Raw genomic sequence first — 20,343 nt, 5'->3', positions numbered from 1 at the left:
CACCAAATCACTTGAATTCGTAGTCAACTATAAAATGATGTTGTGGAAAGGAAGTACAAACACCTTCTTGAAACATCTAGAGCTTTACTTTTTTAATCCAAGCTTCCTATTTCATATTGGGGAGACTGTATATTAACCGCATGTATTTTAATAAATAAATTTTCTTTCAAGGTTTTAAATTTTAAATCTCGCTATGAAATACTTTTTAGGAGACCACCTTCCTATGCTCTACTCAATACTTTTAGTTGTCATTGTTATGCATCTACTTCATCTCCTCATAGGTCAAAATTTAATCCTAGATTTATGAAATATGTTCTCCTGGGATACCCTTTTAGAAAAAAAGGCTATAAGTTTTTGAATTTAACTATTAGAAAAATTGTTGTTTCTAGGAATACAGTATTTTATGAAATGATTTTTCTCTTTTTAGATTAGTCTATTTCCATTACAATTTTTTGTAACTATTCTACCACTCCATTTATAAAATATTTTATTGATTTTTCCTCCCCTGAGCATACTGTCCCATCTCATTCTATAGGAGAACAATCTTTTATTTCATTTTTCTTTCCTATTAATTCAGTTATTCATGTTCCCGTCAACCCAATTGAACCAGTCCCTACAAATCTTGTACCAAGTACTACTTTCATTGTACCTTCTACACAATCAACTTCAAGAAAATCCACCAAATCACACACTAAACCTTTCTATTTGAAGAATTATGTGTGCGATCATGGATACTTAAGTAACCTCACATCTTCTTGTTTTGCCGATTCTCTTAACCCATTAATTTTTCTTATTTCTACGCTAAATTTTAATAATCAATCTCTCATTCATTCCCTGTCTAATATTATTGAACCTAATCATTTTTTCTAGGTTGTTTTACACCCATATTGGCAGGAAGAGATAACTAAAGAGTTTCATATTTTGGAATCTAATAGAACAAGGGATGTTGTTGAATTGCCTAAGAGACACAAAGCATTATCTTGTAAGTGGGTTTATAAGGTTAAATATTGCTCTAATGAAAATGTTGAAAGGTATAAAGCATGATTGGTGGTTAGGGGAGATTCTCAACGAGAAGGCATAAAGTTAATTGAGATTCCCCCCCCCCCCCATAGTCAAGATGTCTACTGTTCGATGTCTTTTTTCTATTGTTGTTAAAAAGGAATGAGATTTAAATCAATTAGACATGAACAATGTTTTGTCATAGAGATCTACAAGAAGAAGTTAATATGTAGTTTCCGCAAGGATTATGTGTTCCTAGTCCTAATCATGTGTTCAGGTTGCGCAAACCTTTGTATGGGCTGAAGCAAGCTTCTAGATGTGTTATGATCGGCTCACCGCAACCCTTAATTTCAAAGGGTATTATCATTTTTTAAATGACTACTCCTTATTTTATTAGAAATCTGACTTTAAGATTACTATATTAGTTGTTTATGTTGACGATATTTTAGTCATTGGCAATGACCTTACTGAAATTTAAAGTCTGAAAGCATTTTTTGATTTAGAATTTCAAATCAGAGATCTTGGCTTGGCAAGTTATTTTCTTGACATGAAAATTATTTGGGAACAACATGGTTTAATTTTGAGTCAACGAAAATTCACCTTAGAATTGATTTCTGAGTTTGGTTGTGCTGATATCCAACCTGTTAACTCTCCACTAGATTCCATTAGCAAGCTTCGTGCAGATTTAGGGGATCTTCTTTTAGACCCTACCATCTATTAGAGACTCATTGACAAGATTAATTACTTAATCCATATCCGACCTGATTTGTCATTCATTGTGCAACATGTCAATTTATACCACAACCTCGTCGGCTCCATTTTGATGTTGCTTTACATTATTTAAAGTATCTTCTTTCATCTCCCGGGCTTAGAATTTTTATGTCCTTAAATCCTTCTCTTCAATTGCTTGCTTTTTGTGATTTTAGTTGTTGAACATATCCCGATTCACGCAGATTAGTATGTGGTTTTTTACATTAGCGTTGGGGGATCTCCCATCTCTTGGAAATTTAAAAAACACTCATCAATTTCCCTTTTTTATGCTGAAGCTAAATACAGATTAATGCGATGAGTAGTCCTTGAACTAACTTAGCTCCTTCGACTTCTTTCTGATCTATCTATCAACTCTTCTCTTTCAATCTCTCTTCATTCTGATAGCAAAGCTTCTATTCACACAGCTAAAAATTTGATCTTTCATGAACGGACAAAGCACGTTGATTTGGATTGTCACTTTGTTCGACAATAATTTCTTGCTTGTCTCATTTCTCTCTCATCTGTTTCATCGACTTATTGAATTGCGGATATTTTTACGAAGTCTTTCTCTGATCCACAATACCTTCGTATTTTAGGCAAGTTAGATGTGTCTTCCTCCTCCTACAAATTGAGATGGGATGTTGGAATCAAAATCACCAATTTTTACGAAATCAAGGTTTTACAATAAAAAATAGAAAGGGAGTTTTATCGATAAAAATAATGATATAAAAAATAATTTTTACATGAATAGTTTAGGAGCTACAATTTTATTTTCCTAAATATTCAAGTCAGCAACTTTGTTTCTTTTCATATGTATTGTTAGGAATAGGATAAATATGGTAGGTATATATTTATTCGGTTAGAATTTTTTATATATGAATCCTTGAGAAGAGCATTCAATACAATTACAAAAAAAGCTCAAAAATATCTCTGAACTATCTGAAATAGCTCAAAAATACCTCTCGTTAGATTTTTGGCTAAAAAATATCCCTCCATTAAATATTTGGCTCAAAAATACCCCTCCCTCTAAAGAAATTTGGAAAAGGATAAAAAATATCCCTGAACTATCTGAAATGGATCAAAATACCCTTCGTTAGTTTTTTGGCTCAAAAATACCCCTCTGTTAAATATTTGGCTCAAAAATACCCCTTCCCTTAATGAAATTCCACCAAACATGCCACCTAAATAAAAAAAAACCACGTAGTTATGCCACATTACCATTCACATATAAAATATTATATTTTTTTAATTATATGACATTCCTTTCTTCTTTATTTTTATTTTTATTCTTTTGCAAATCAGTTTTATTGATTTGGAAAAAAATATGATCAATAAAATTAAAAATTTCTAAAAATATTTAAATAAAATAAATCAGTGTTTTTACTGGATTTAGTTTAATGTTTTTAGAATTTCTCGACATTGGGAAGGTACTAAATAATTTTTGTTAAAGAAGTACAAATTATTCAATTTTTTTCATTATATGATAAACTTTTCACTTAGATTATTAAAGAAAATTATATTCATGTTTTTTTAATGATTAAAATATATTAAATGTCATTTACTTTTCTGAAAGTGAAGTTTTCAAAAATTCTAAGAATACTTGATGATTAAACATAAAATTAGAAAAACTATCAACATCCATTGAGTTCAGAAAAATAAATCAACATCACTGAATATAATCTTTTTATTTAACTCTTTCATCAAGAAGGAAGGAATGTCATATAATTAAAAAATACTAACATTTTACATGTGGATGGTAATGTGGCATAGTCACGTGGTTTTTTTTTTTACGAAAAAGGCTCAAAAATACCTTGATGTATTATTCTTTGTAGTACTTCCTAACAAAATTCAAAATCTAATCATACGTACGGAATGAATAATAGTAGAAAAAATTATTTCACTTCACCAGAAAAAGTTAGCCAACTTATTATATCGACCTCTAAAATTTCCTGAACATTAAAGTTTAACACATGAAGCAGCAGCGCAATAGCATAGTGAGTAAATTTTAAATACATTGTAGATTGTAATTATAGTTTTAATATTACCACTGAAGTGGTTATAATAAAACATAGAACAAACGTTGAGATGAGAATTGTTAGTTAAAGGCTCTAACTATGAACAGGAACTAGGGAAGAAACATATCATATAAATGCACGACTTCACCTCATAAATCACAATTATACAACAGAGGTGGTTTCTATGATTAGGAGCTCGAACCATATGACCTCTTGATCACGTGGCTACAACTTCACTGTTGCACTAGGGATTCCCTAAAAGACAAGATCGACCTAATCCCATTAGGATCATCAAAGTCGAAATATTTTTGAGCCTTTTTCGTAAAAAAAAAAAATCACGTAATTATGCCATATTACCATTCACATGTAAAATGTTAGTATTTTTTAATTATATGACATATTTTTTAATTATATGACATTCCTTTATTCTTGATGAAAGAGTTAAATAAAAATATTATATTCAGTGATGTTGATTTATTTTTTCTGAACTCAATGAATGTTGATAGTTTTTCTAATTTTATGTTTAATCATCAAGTATTCTTAGAATTTTTGAAAATTTCACTTTCAGAAAAGTAAATGACATTTAATATATTTTAATCATTAGAAAAATATGGATATAATTTTCTTTAATAATCTAAGTGACAAGTTTATCATATAATGAAAAAAATTGAATAATTTATACTCCTTTAACAAAATTTATTAAGAACCTTTCCAATGTCGAGAAATTCCAAAAACATTAAACTAAATCCAGTAAAAACACTGATTTATTTTATTTAAATATTTTTAGAAATTTTTAATTTTACTGATCATATTTTTTTCTAGATCAATAAAACTGCTTTGTAAAAAAATAAAAATAAAAATAAAAATAAAAATAAAAATAAAGAAGAAAGGAATTCCATATAATTAAAAAATATAACATTTTACATGTGGGTGGTAATGTGGCATAGTCACGTGTTTTTTTTTTATCTAAGTGGCATGTTTGGTGGAGTTTCATTAAGGGGAGAGGTATTTTTGAGGTAAAAAACTAATGAGGGGTATTTTTGATCCATTTCAGATAGTTCAGGGGTATTTTTAATCCTTTTTTGAATTCCGTTAGAGAGGGGTATTTTTGAGCCAAAAATCTAACGAGGGGTATTTTTGAGCTATTTCAGATAGTTCAGAGGTATTTTTGAGGCTTTTTCGATACAATTAATATTTTTTTCAATCCTCATAGAGTTGAATTGAAGTTGGAGTTGTGTTTGATCATGAATATAAATTAAAGTTGCTTTTAAATTTTTGTGAGAGAAGTAAAAATCCAACACCAAGTTTTATTTGAAATTCTCATGGCCAAACTCCAATTCGAAATAGTATTTGAAATAAAGTGAAAAAAAATTACGATAAAAAAGAAAAAAATCCTCATAACCAAATATGCACAAAGATAATACTAGAAAAGTTGTACTTATGGCTGAAAATCAAAACATACTGCCTATTGACTTTCTATCCTAAATTTCAATTTTCATATCTTGAATTTCAAGCTATATCCTTGATAAGCTGTGAAAATGCTATTACCAAACCTAAAATTTCATATTGTAACTAATATGGAATGTCATGAAATGGTTGTGATCCCTATATCCTCAACAAAGCTATATGTTTGTTAAAAAAATATTTGGTGAGAGCACTCAATCTAAAATAAGCCCAATAACTCACGGTTCAAATATAATCGGACTTTAATATAATTACATAATACAGAGTGAAAAGCTCAAGGAAAATTCAGATTGCAGGTAAATGGGGCCCATCCTATAATATAGCTAGTGCGGCCGTGCGCAAAAAAGTCCACGCGAAGGCCTGATCTTTTGTGTGTTTTGTAGTAGGACCCACGCGCTTTAGCTCTTGTCAGTTGTCTGTAAGTCTGTTTCTTTAACTACTGCTTTGTAAGTACTAGCACCAATAGTAGCTTTTCAGCTTTGTCTAGGAGTATCAAGAGTACTATACTAAGAGTACACATCAATTGAAATATTTATATAGGTACACGTCAGTGTTACATTCTTCCCCTGTTCGCTCCTCTTTGTTTTTTTCTGTTAGTTTCTTATTTGGTGTTTCATATTCCTGATTAAATTTAATTTAGAGATAATACATAAATAAATATGATCCTAATTTTGATCTTAAACTTTGATAGTGTATAAATAGAATTTTTAACTATTTAAAATCTGAACAAATATGACCACCGATTTTGCAACCCCATGCGTGAGTTTCACTCGCGCCTACGTGGAAAGGTAATCAATCACATGGTGTCACGTCGTTAAAAGGGATGATTTGGAGGGAGGTCATATTTGTGCAATTTTGAATAGTTAAAGGTCATATTTGTGCACTATTAAAATTTTATTTTTTGTGTTAAAACGACGTCGTTTTTTTATTATTATTATTATTATTATTATTATTATTATTATTATTATTTATTTATTTATTTATTTATTTCTATAACAGCAACACCTAGCCCTTTTTTAATTAAAAAAAAATGAACAGCCACTAGCAGGGATCGAACTCGTGCAGTAGGTTGAAGGAAGCACCCAAGAAGAGCAATTAACACCACTGGGCTATCGAAGTGCCTTGTTTTATGTGGTTCAACATTAGTATACGTAAATAAATATAGATTTTCTACCTTATATATACAACGTAATTTTTTTACCGAGGGGGTTCGGGTGAACCCCATGACAATCATGTAGGTCCGCCCCTGCGTTAATTTATAACGTTAATTTAATAACATTTTAATAACATTAATTTGATAACGTTAATTTAATATACTACTACTACTACTATCCTTAATAACGTTAATTTAATAATGTTTTACTAAAACTATAATTTTTTTATTATTGGTATAGTTTCATATTTAATTTAATATTTAAATAAATTATATTTAAATATATTATATAACTTAAATTCGCCCTCTACTTTATAATATATATACATACTCGCGCGATTTTTTCGTATGAGGCTGACCCACCTAATTAATAAATCTTCAATATTGCTCTTTTTCCGCAATGACAAAAGAAATTAGATGTCATTTTCATCTTTGAACCAAAAATAATAAAAAAATAATTGTGAAAAGTCATTTAAAGGTTATATTTGTGCAGTTTTGAATAGTTAAATGTCATATCTGTGCACTGTCAAAGTTTAAGGTTAAAGTTATAATTTGTTGTCAAGTTTAGGGTTATATTTATGTATTATGCCCTTAGATTTTAAGCTGGACGCGTCCAGTTTTACGTGTTAAAAATGCGTTTTGCCACGTAGGATCGGAGGTCATATTTGTGCAGTTTTGAATAGTTAAAGGTCATATTTGTGCATTGTTAAAGTTTAAGGTCAAAATTATAATTTGGTGTCAATTTTAGGGTCATATTTTTGTATTATCTCTTTAGTTTAACATCCAAAAGTTTCGTACTAGTGGAGTAAAAAGCTCATTAAAAACACACAATTTAATCTTTAATATTACTTTAATTGAAATTGCTAATTAATAATGAATGATCTTTGATGATTTTAATACATTCGAAACATTTTTACGATTGATTTACATTATTGATTTGTATTCAAGAAGTTTCGAATGATTTTTGGGTACTATTTGAAGGCTTTGAAGAAGGATAAAATCATAATTTAACTTTTCAAGCTTAGTTTATGGCAAATTAAGACTTTCTTTCATTTATTCTTAAAGTGTCAGTAGACATACCATTTTACTAGGGATGAAGCTAACTTTCCATATATGAGTTCGGTTGAACTCATCATTAATTTTTATCCTATTTCTGTATTTATCTTTAAAAACACATTCAATATGAATAAATTATTAATTTAAAATCTAAACTTAAAAAGTTAAATTCTGAATTCATAAAATTCAAATTTTTATGTCGCCGCCTTTACACTTGACATCCAATTACCATTTATTTTGTTTTTCCTGCAAGACATTTTTGTACATAATTTTTATATAAAATATTTAGGCACGTTCATGATGTTTGCTTGTATATAAAATTTAATAAGTTTAGTGAATATATTCTTCTTTTCGATACATGATCCTAGCGGGTGTTGTCGCTATCTCATCCAATATTATTGAGGATGCTCCAATTATCATGTTTTTTCTTTTTCAGTCAAAAGGTATTTAATCTGTATGTACTTTTTAAGTTTTGAAAGAGTGTTCTATTAAAATGAATGGAGTATATCAATTTTATTTTGGATCTTGAGTTTTGTGCGGTAGAAAACTAGCTGCTTGATTCGACGGACTATCAAAAATAAGATTTTTATTTTATAACAAAATAAGTATATTTTTATTTATTTTTTAGATTTCGCTCATAAGATTAGATTGAATATGTTATTGTTCTATCTTGAGTATTGGATTTTTCTTTGTTGAAGTTTCTTCTAGAGCCATTTTTAAATTGTTTTAATCATGAAATTTGTTTTAATAACTTGAAAGCATGTATGAATGTAATAAATTAAAGTTGTTAGGTTTTATGAAAAGTAACAATTATTTGAAGAAGAAACCGGTATCTTTTCTCGTAATGAAGATCTTTCATATTCGGATGTTTTAATAGACCATACATGTCCATTGGTTGCGCTCTATCTAAATTTACATGAAAAGTAAATGATCGATTTTATACATTGGGTGATTGCAAAATATAATAAAATAAACAGATGATACAATCTAATAAATCTGGAAAAACATATCTATATGTACAGTTAGGTCAAACTTACTATAATATGACATAAATATACAAAATATATACATTGTTATGCATATAATATACATAATATGTATATATTTGTAGTTTTAAATATAAAACTTATATATTTGTTGACTATTTTGTTATGAACTAGATCACTCAAAAATATAAATTGTGATTATCCCTAAAAATAAACTAAATTTTATTTAATTTGATTAATTTAAATATTTAATGAACCGACCAAGTTAAGACCTAGTGAAACTCGAAGCCCAAAGGGAAACCTTTTAACATTTAGGGGTCGTTTGGTAGGACGTATTAAAAAAAATAGTCCATGTATTAAGTGCGGTATTACTTAATACTATGTTTGGTAGAATTATGGACCTATGTATTACTAATACCATGTATTAGTTATACACCCTATATTATAGGGTGTATTACTAATACATCCCATATGGTGGTATTAGCAATACATGAGTTTTAATACTATGGACTAATATGTGTAAAGACAAAAATATTTCTCAAATTCTTTTAAATATTTTTTTTATTTTATTAATTTTATTTTTTATATTTGTACTGATAAATTTATTTAAATAAATTACTTTACAAATTTTATTATTATTTACAAAAATGCCTCAAATTTCATTAATTTTTTTCTAAATCTTTTTCAATTTATTCAATGTGAGTTACTTCTTTTCAATTTATCAAAATAATAATATCCCTCCAAATAATTTTAGTCATAAAAAAATTACTCCATTAACTTAAAAAAATACTTATTGATCAAAATCCGAAAATAAATTGCATGATTGCATACTAGCTTTAATTTTGTAAATAGGATATTCATAAATAAAAATAATTTTTCTACTTAGCTTTAACACTCTACCGAACACAACTTTATGTTAATAATAATTCTACTGTCTCATTCAAAAGTTATACGTACCTCCTCCAACTTAAAAACACCACAAAATGGGAACAAGCAAATGATAAACAAATAAAGAAAAGATAACCCCAAAAAAAATTGCAAGTGAATGATTAAATCTTAAAATTATTTCAAAGTAAATAATTAGTTATATTGTTCATTTTTTTTATTTAAACAAAAAGAGCAATAAAGTTTTGCAAAGAAAATACACAAAGTTATAATATGTTGAGGGTATTTTTGTAAACAAATAAATATTCTTTGTAAAATATAACAATACATATTGTTTTCAATACATCAAATCAAACACTGCATAAAAAATAATCCTAATATTACTATTCCCAGTATTACTAATCTCAACATTACTAATACAGCCTATTTAGTATTATCTTATACGCTCTACCAAACGACCCGTTAGACGAGAACAGGTTCAGCTAAATTTTCATATAACCGTATCTATGGAAGGAGGGGAAAATAGTTTATAGGTCATATCCTAACTTTGATCAAGCGAGCCTTTAATTTGGACATAAAAATTGGTGAAATTTGAGAATAAAAATTTTAAAATTAATATTTAAAAATTATAATTATAATTGGAAACGAATGCAATTTGCAAAATTATTGAACTTTTATGAGTGATTTGACGTGAAAATGTGAAAACAAATATTTAGAGTTTTACAAATTTGAAAAAATTACGGTAACAATTCTTATGTCTAAACATATTTTCTCCGTTAATCTTTAGTTCTCTACTATTAACTTGACACACATTTTAAGAAACACTAAATAAGACAACAAGAACAATAACAATCAGTATATTCCCACAAAGTGGGGTCTGGAGAGGATAAAGTGTACGCAATCCAACCATTATCCCTAAAGAGGTAGAGAGGCTGTTTCCGATAGACCCCCGGCTCAAGATACAAGGCAGTATACAAAAACATCAAAAGCAAACACTAAATAATACTTAGTAGATATAAATTTATTATATCACTTTTTAAATATGATAATTTAATATTTTAAAAAATACATTAGATAATAAATAATAATTAATAATAAGAATAAAATAAAAAATAAAATTATTTATTAATTTTTTAAGTATAAATAACATAAATACCAATCTTTTAAAAGTAATTACACTCTTTCCCACTTTTTTAATTACTTTGCTCTCTCTCCCTATTAATATACATAACATAGCCGATATATACATAATATTCTGTACATATGTGGGATTTTTGTAATATGTTTAAGGAATTGTGATTTTTTATAATATTGAAAACATAAGTTGTGTATTTATGTAATTTTTAGTAATTATTAAACATCTAATATATTGAATAAAGATAGAAAGAGAAATCTTTATCCACGGCCAAACGGGCCCAAATAACCATTGGCCAATGGGGGTCTCTAATACCAGCGTAAATCATGGCATAAGACATGGAATTTTTATAGATAAAAATGAAGTCCACATTTCTTTAAGACACCAAATCTTTAATTGTATATTGACAAAGGAGCATTGTTTGAGGATTAAGTATCTTAAGTTCTGCGTGTCATTAATATTAAAATTGAAAATTAGGAAGATTTATTCAATGTGAAGCAAAAATAAATTGGGGACGTAGTAATTGTCTAATTGGGAAAATAATTGATTATAAAATACAAAACTATTTTTATTGAATTTGGAACATTCGTCGTGAATGCAATCAAAGGCCAACCGTCAAGCTAAAATATAGGAAGAATGATGTTATGTTTAGTAAGATTTGCATAAGTTGACGTACAATATAATTAAGGAAATCATTAGTCCAAGTAATTGGATGGAGCTTCTGTGATTATCTTGTTTGATTATCTCATCCTGGCAGAGCGGCCATTTTAATTACCTAAGGAACACTAGACTCTAGCACCCTATGAGAATAGGTCTTATATAATACTTTCCGTCCTAATTTAAGGATTTCGTATCATACGTGGGATAAGGATAATAATTTTAGAATAAATTTTAGAATTAACTTTATCCAATATTTGATATGAGGTATTAAAATGTTTTATCCGACCTATTTGTACTAAAACGGTAAGGGATTGTTTGATAGAGTGCATAAGAATAAATTGAATATGGTGTATTAATAATGCCAAAATTAGTAGTATTAATTATCAGTGCTGGACTTATTTTTTTTTCTAGTGTTTGGTTTGATACACTAAAAATAATATGCACTGCTATATTTTTTAAAAATATTATTTGTTTACAAAAATATCATCCACATGCCTTATTTTTATTGCAAAGCTTTATTATTCATTATTTGTTATGAAATATAAAAGCAAGAACAAGAAAATATAAAGGAAGAACAAGAATAATAAATAGAAGAGGGAGACTTCTTTATTTCTCTTGAGAGATAAGAGTTCATAAGATGATTGAGAATACAATGAACAAAACTCCTTTATTTATAGGAAAAAATACTCCTAGTTTCTGACTATAAGACAGATACTTCAAATCCTAATAGATATCAACTAGATCTTATTAGATCTTGATAGACATTCACTATAAGGTAAATACATTTATAACATTCCCCCTTGAATGTCTATTTGATAGATAATGTGCCTCGTTAAAAACTTACTAGAAAAAATCCAATGGAAAAAAAATCTAGTGAAGGAAAAAGAGTACACATCTCTAACAATACGCATATAGGCTGCCTCATTAAAAACCTTACAAGGAAAACCCAGTGAAACAAAACCTCGTAAGGAAAAAAGAATACAACGCGCATTAACTCCCCCAATGAGAACATCCTTGAACCTTTGCATCCTGATCTTGTGCACCATCTTCTTGAAAGTTGCAATTGGAGGACACTTGGTGAATAAATCAGCCACATTGTCACTTGAACGAATCTATTGCACGTAAATATCACCATTCTTTTATAGCTCATGTATGTAGAAAAACTTTGATGAAGTGTGTTATGTTCTATCTCTTTTTATGAATCCTCCATTAAGATGTGCTATGCATGTTGCATTATCTTCGTATAAAATTGTGGGTACATCGTCACATTTCACACCATATTTTTCTTGAATGAGATGTATCATGGACCTCAATCATACATATTCTCGGCTTGCTTCATGAATAGCTATTATCTCAGCATGATTCGATGAAGTGGCTATGATAGACTGCTTTGTATATCTCTAAGATATGACAATATCCCCACATATGAACACATAGCCTATTTGAGATCGAGATTTATACGAATTAATTAAATATCCAACATCAGTATAATCAATAAGATCGATCCTAGTAGAAGCAAAAATATACCTTGCTAACAAATTGACTGAAAAGCCTATATCAGGCCTTATAGTATTTGCAAGATACACGAGTGCATCAATTGCACTAAGATATAGTACTTCACAACTAATCTAATTCGGTATATTTCTCATTTCAGCAAATAATCTATTGCTTTTGAAAACTCCAAGAGTTTCAACAATATTCATACCATCAATTTATACCTTATAAGGATAATAAACAAGTTTTCTAGAAACTTTATATGCTCCAGACATTTTGAATCCTTTAGGGATTTTTATATGGATTTTTGTCAAGTGACGATATCAATATGTGTGACATCTTCAAGTGTCTGGATTGCAAATCAAATAAGTGTTATGCTTACCAAGATGCATCTTTTCATGTCACCTGATAAATATTTCTACGTCAGCATGCTTAAATTAACGTAGAGTTCAGATCCTCATAATTTTTCACAATATAATGCCAATATTGTATCAAAGATATCGTCGATGATTTCTCATTTTGTATCGGTTCGCAATGTGACATAACATTTTGAGATCTCATCACTTCATTATTTTCAGGTACCTGAACCTCTCATAAGGTTTCATGAAGTGTTATGTCATAGGTTCTAAGAGCTCATTGCCTTTTTATTATGATTATTTGCTACTTATTTTTTTCAAGGATTATTTTATTTAGAACCGATTGATCTACCACGCTTCACACATGCATAGATTTTGTCCTTTAGGGACACAAAATAGGAGCACTTGCAGCTTAAATATGAGATGTGTAATACCTGATACTTTTACCTAACTTGAAATCATCCTAAGTATGTTAGAAACTTACTTTGAAAGATAAATTCACTTTTACATACGTAGAATTTTTAAGTTTTTCACTTTTCTCATATGAAAAATTGAATTAGATTTCCAACGATATCAATTTCATCTAAATCCAATATCAGGGTAGAAATTTATGGTCGTTTTACAGAAAGCAGTCAAAACTGCCCAGGTGCAACGATGAGGGCCGACAGACCATTGCCCAAACCATCGCAGCGGAGGCAGTGAAACCACCTTTTGCCTAAGAGCGATGGCTCAGGCCGACGGACCGTCGAGCTAGCGATGGCTCAGGTCGACGAATCGTCAAGATAGCGATGGACCGTCGCCCAAGCCATTGCAGCAGAGGTAGTGAACCCCTATTCTTCTCGGGTGCGGAGGTCAGGACCGACCGACCGTCAACCCAGCGACGGACCATCGCACCCACTATTGCATAGTTCGTACAGTTATTTTAAAGTCATTTTTAAAAGGGTATTTGGGTCTTTTTCCACCTATTTTAACCCTTAATAATATCAGATCAAGGCTCATAAGTTCTTTATCTATCTACAACATCAAATTAGGGTTTTCTCTCAAAGATAATCCCTAAGAACAAGAAACCCTAGGTGTTAAATTTCAAGTCAAGAATTCAAGTTTTCCTCCATCAATCTTCAAGAAATCATCCACCCAAGTATGTCATGTGTTGATTCATGGGTCTCTTTCATCCATGAATCTCAAAAATCTCTTTTTGAAATTCAAGATTTGTGTATTGATGAATGTTTATGATTTAAATTGAATTGAAATTCATGTTCATATTGTTATGGGGTGTTGATTCATGTTTTAAATTGCATATTCCAATTATTGACCCTAGTATATGAAGATTTGTATGATAATCATGATAAACCCCCTTCAATTTACAAGTTGATTGATGTATCCATGATTATTAGATGTGTTGATGATGGTATAACCAAAGCAAGCTCCCCATGTGTTTAACTAAATGCCTATATGAAGGAAAAGTGTCATACTAGTATAATAATATCAAATTTCCATTTATGTACAAGTTTATGCACATCAAGTGTTTGATGAAATTTCTTAGTCAATGAAGTATGGATATATGTGTAGTCATTATGGTGCTTTAGAACTTCTACTTCATGAAATCTCCAACTTATTATATAATAGATTGTCGATGTTGGTCATGTATTCAAGAAAGTCATGCTTTGTCAGTTTCATGCTATCGAATCTCGGGGGTACTTGTACTCGACAATTAGCTATGCGTCTTGAGCTAGTGTCTTGTTTTCAAGATACTCTCAGTCGAGCCATGTTCATAGAAATTCAGTCATTCATGTGACTCAGAAAAACTCAGTAAACTTTATAATCTCAGAAACCTCAGAAATTTAGTAATCTTAGTAGTATTCTGTCAGTCAACAAAACTCAGTTAACTTAGTCTAGTCAGTTCAGTTAATCATGTTCAGTGTGTATCCAGATGAAAGTATAAATTAGCACCGAGCAAATCCAAGGATGGGAACCCACCTGTTATTTGAGGGTGTGATTCTTAAAAGCAATCCTTGCATTTCAGAACTACGTAGCCAGCGTAGGTTGAGACATCATAGCCTGTTATATAAGGGCAGATGAGGTGGCTTAACCTGTTATATGAGGGTTTCCACCGTTCTCACGAGAGTTACCTGTTATATGAGGGTTACTCACAGATTGTCCTTACTAGTGGTGCGGTATTGACACTCTTCTAATGGGGTTATAGATTGGACCCCAACTCAGCTATAATGGGTATAAGGGGCATGCCGATTAGATGAATACTTCCTACAGTTTTAGTACAGAATCAGGACTATCAGATACAGTTATTCAGTCTCAGTAATTGAACTCAGATAGTTCTACATGATTCAGGACTGTTAGATACAGTCAACTCAGAACAGTACGGAACTCAGCTAGTTCCATCAAAACCTAGACTGTCAGATACAGTCGCTCAGTATCAGTTATTTTAGTTATACAGATATCAGTATCTCATGTTATCAGTACTCAAACTCAGTAACTATGTTATCACGAACTCAGTTATAGTTATTATGCAGTCAGTTAGTATAGTTCATGCATGTGAACCCTTTTGCATTCAGCCTACCTCACATGCATACCAGTACATTAAAATGTACTGACACATTTGCGCTATGGTGTTTTATACCATAGATTCAGAAGAACGAGCTCCAGAGCATCAATAACATTTCAGTCTCCACAGTCAGAGTTAGTAGTGAGTCCTCATCCTTCGAGGACATGACTATTACTTTATTATCTCATTAATTAATTTATTTCAATAGTTGGAGTTAGTTGGGGACATATTCCATCAACTCCTTATTCATACAATACAATCAGTTAGAGGCTTTTTAAACTACAGTATGTTTAGATAGTTATTTCAGTTATTTTGGGTATTTCATACCCCTCCAGATGTTATGTTTTATCAGTTATGTTACAGTTTTGAAACTTATGGCCTTACAACCTTTATTTTCATATTTATACAGTAAATTATGCAGTGTTCAGGTATAGATATCAGTCATGAGTTAATTTGTGGTCCTTTGGGATCATGAACATCGTGTAGTATTTCGAATACTAGATTCGAGGCGTTACAAACTTGGTATCAGAGTCTAAGGTTCAATAGAGTCCTAGGAATTCTGAAAGCTGCATCAAGTAGAGTCTTATACATGAGTGTGTTGAGCACCACATTTATGTGCAGGAGGCAATAAGATATTTTAGAAACAGTTTCCCTTCTTTAGTATTCATGTCGTGCCATTGAGCATTATCTCAAGCTAATCTCTCAGTCTAATCTATTTCTCCCTTTCTTCTATAGAACATACCTCCTAAAAGAAAAAACGGGAATCAGCCAGCCCCTCAGCCTGAAGATCCTTTGGGAGAACATGTCTTTCATGCAGAGTTTAGAGCTGCATTCACTACTCTTGCTCAGTCAGTTGCTGCTCAAAATGAATGACTAGCTGTCATTTCGGCCAACCCAATGGCCAATTCAGTTGCAGCCAGGATTCGAGACTTCACTCGAATAAATCCTCCATTATTTTTCGGGTCTAAGTCAGATGAGGACCCTCAGGAATTTCTTAATCAAGTTCAGAAGGTTATGGATATCATGGGAGTTACTCCTAGTGCTGAGCTAGCTGCATATCAATTGCAGGACATTGCTCATACTTGGTTTAAACAGTGGAAGTTAGAAAGGCCAGATGATGCAGGGCCTATTGAGTGGGAGGAGTTTTTCATCGTATTCTTAAGTAAATTCTTTCTCCAAGAGCTGAGAGAGGCTAAGGTGTTAGAATTTATCAATCTTAGGTAGGACAACATAACAGTAAAAGAGTATTCTCTTAAGTTTGCTCAATTAGCGAGATATGCTCCTCATGTGGTTGTAGATAGTAGGGCTAAGATGAGTAAGTTTGTTTTTGGAGTGAATGATAGTATGGTCAATGAGTGTAGGTTCGCGATGTTGAATAGTGACATGCACATAGCCATGCTTATGACTCATGCTCAGAAGATAGAGAAGCAAAAGATTAAGATGAGGGAGAAGCAGAATAAAAGAGCAAGGACAGGTAGTTTCAACTTTGCTCAGCCTAAATTAGAAGGAGGAAACTATTCTCAATTTTGTCCTAAGTCATCAGTTCCAGTTCCTTATTCTTCAGCTAGTGCTCCAGCTCCTAAGTTCAGAGACGGTAACAGAGATAGAGCGCCAGGCTCTAAGTATTAGGGCAGTGTTAGCAGTACCCGCACCTATCTACTTTTCCAGACTTGTGGTAAGCACCATCAGGGTATTTGTAGAGCTGGCAGTGGTATTTATTTTGGATGTGGCAAGCCAGGCGACAGAGTCAGAGACTGTCCTCAGCTAGGTCCTTAAAGTCAGCAGAACTGTTCCTCAGCTCAGCCTGGTCGACCAAACCAATAGGTTGCCACCTCAAGCGCTACTAGTGGGCAACACCCAAATTGACTTTATGCTCTCTAGTCTTTGAAAGACCAAAAAAATTCTCCTGATGTGATTACTGATACATTACAGATCTTTCATGTGCATGTTTACGCTTTGCTAGATCTGGGAGCTTCTTTGTCTTTTGTTACTCCCTATATAATAGTTGATTTTGGAATCAGTCCTAAAATTCTAGCAGAGCTCTTTTCAGTCTCTACCCTAGTGGATAAAACCATCATAGCCCGACGGGCATACAGGAACTGCCCGATTATGATATTTCAAAAATTCACTTCAACAGACTTAGTCAAATTAGATATGACTGATTTTGATATCATTATCAGCATGGATTGGCTTTATTCCTTCTATGCCACAGTCGACTACAGAAATAGAATAGTACAGTTCCAGTTTTTGAATGAACCTGTCCTAGAGTGGAGGGGTAGCACTTCAGCTTTCAGAGGCTAGCTTATTTCCTACCTTCGGGCAAGGAAAATGATATCTAAGGGATGTGTCTATCATCTTGTTCGAGTTAAGGACACTAGTTCTGAAACTCCCAGTCTTGATTCAATCCCAATCGTAAATGAATATTCAGATGTCTTTCTCAAAGGTCTTCCAGGAATTCCTCCCAAAAGGGAAATAGACTTTGGCATTGATCTTCTTACAGATACTCAGCCTATATCTATTCCACCATACAGAATGGAACCAGCAGAACTTAGAGAATTAAAAGAGCAGTTGAATGATCTCTTAGATAAGGGATTCATCAGACCCAACGTGTCTCCGTGAGGTACACCAATTTTATTCGTGTGAAAGAAAGATAGTTCTCTCAGAATGTGTATAGACTACCATCAACTCAATAAATTCACGGTCAAGAACAAGTATTAACTTCCCAGAATCGATGACTTATTTGACCAACTTCAGGGTGCCATCTATTTCTCTAAGATAGACCTCAGATCAGGCTATCATCAGCTCAGAGTCAAAGAATGTGACATTCCGAAAACAACCTTTCGTACTCGGTATGGTCACTTCAAATTCTTAGTTATGTCCTTTGGTTTTACCAATGCTCCAGCAGCTTTCATGGACTTGATGAACCAAGTGTTCAAGCAGTACTTGGACATGTTCGTCATTATCTTTATAGATGATATTATGGTCTATTCTCATAGTGAGTGTGATCATGCCACCATCTCAGAATCATACTTCAGACTCTCAGAGATCATCAGATATTTTCCAAATTTAGTAAGTGTGACTTTTGGCTAAGGTCATTAGCATTCCTTGGTCATATCATTTCTGGTGATGGAATTAGGGTTGATCCTCAAAAGATCAAAGCTGTAAAAAACTAGCCCAGACCTGTCTCTCTATCAGATTTCAGGAGTTTCTTGGGTTTGGATGGCTATTACAGATGGTTTTTTGAGGGATTTTCTTCTATTAAATCCCCTATGTCTAGATTTACTTAGAAGAAAGTCAAGTTTCAGTGGTTAGATCCTTGCACGAAGAGTTTTCAAGAGTTGAAGACTCAACTCACCTCAGCTTCAGTCTTAGCTCTTCCATATAGGTTCGTAGTGTATTATGATGCTTCTAGAGTAGGTTTGGGTTGTGTTCTCATGCAGCATGGTAAGGTCATAGCCTATGCCTCTAGACAACTTAAACCCCGGGAGAAGAATTATCCTACTCATGATCTTGAGTTAGCATTCGTAGTATTTGCCTTGAAGATTTGGAGGCATTATCTATACATCTTTCATGTGGATGTGTTCACGGATCATAAGATCCTTCAGTATGTCTTTTCTTAGAAAGATCTCAATCTTCATCAGAGAAGGTGGTTAGAACTCTTGAAAGGTTACGACATGAGTATCTTTTATCATTTGGGCAAGGCCAATGTAGTGGCCGACGCTCTCAGGAGACTGTCTATGGGTAGTGTTGCTCATGTTGAGGATAGTAAGAAAAAGTTAGCTCAGGAAATCCATCATCTTGCCAGACTAGGCGTTCGCTTAGTTGATTCAGAGGAGGGTGACATATGGGTTCAGAGTAGTTCAGAATCATCTCGAGTTTTTGAGGTGAAAGAAAAACAAGATAAAGATCCTAGACTTTTCAAGTTAAAAGAGTTAGTCAAGGATAAAAAATTAGAGGTTTTCTCCCATGGGGGGATAGTATATTGCGTTGTCAGGGTCATCAGTGTATTCCAGGTGTAGACTACTTAAGGCAGCAAATTCTTGTAGAAGCGCATGGTGCGCGCTACTCTATTCATCTAGGGGCCACAAAGATGTACCGTGACTTATAGAAAATTAATTGGTGATGAAGAGAGATGTTGCAGAGTTTGTGGCGAAGTGCTCTACATGTAAGCAGGTTAAGATAGAGCATCAAAAACCTAGTGGGTCTATGCAGGAGTACAGTATTCCTACTTGGAAGTGGGAAGAAGTGAACATGGACTTCTTGATAGGTTTGCCTCGTACTCGTCACCAGCATGATTCAGTTTGGGTCATTGTAGACAGAATGACCAAATCAGCTCATTTTCTTTCAATCCATACCTCTTCTGCAGCCGAGGATTATGCCAAACTCTATATCAAAGAGTTGTTTAGATTGTATGGTGTTTCGTTATCTATTATCTCAGACAGAGGTACCCACTTCACCTCTTATTTCTAGAAAGTGTTCCAAAAGAGTCTTGGTACCTAAGTTCATCTCAGTATAGCCTTTCATCCTCAGACAGATGGTCAAGCAGAAAGAACCATTCAAATGTTAGAAGATATGCTAAGGGCGTGTGCAATTGATTTCAAGGGTAGCTGGGATGACCACTTGCCATAGATTGAATTTGCATAAAATAACAACTATCATTCTAGTATTAAGATAGCTCCATTTGAATCTCTCTATGGTAGGAGATATAGATCTCCAATCGGTTGGTTCGAAGTTAGTGAGGCCTCAGTCATAGGGTCTGACTTAGTGTTTGATGCCTTTGAAAAAGTTCAGATGAACAGATCAATACTTCGAGTTGCTCAGAGCCAACAA

The sequence above is a fragment of the Capsicum annuum genome, chromosome 1 (assembly GCF_002878395.1).
Source record: "Capsicum annuum cultivar UCD-10X-F1 chromosome 1, UCD10Xv1.1, whole genome shotgun sequence".
In the NCBI taxonomy this organism is placed as follows: Eukaryota; Viridiplantae; Streptophyta; class Magnoliopsida; order Solanales; family Solanaceae; genus Capsicum; species Capsicum annuum.
This window is presented reverse-complemented; position numbering follows the sequence as displayed.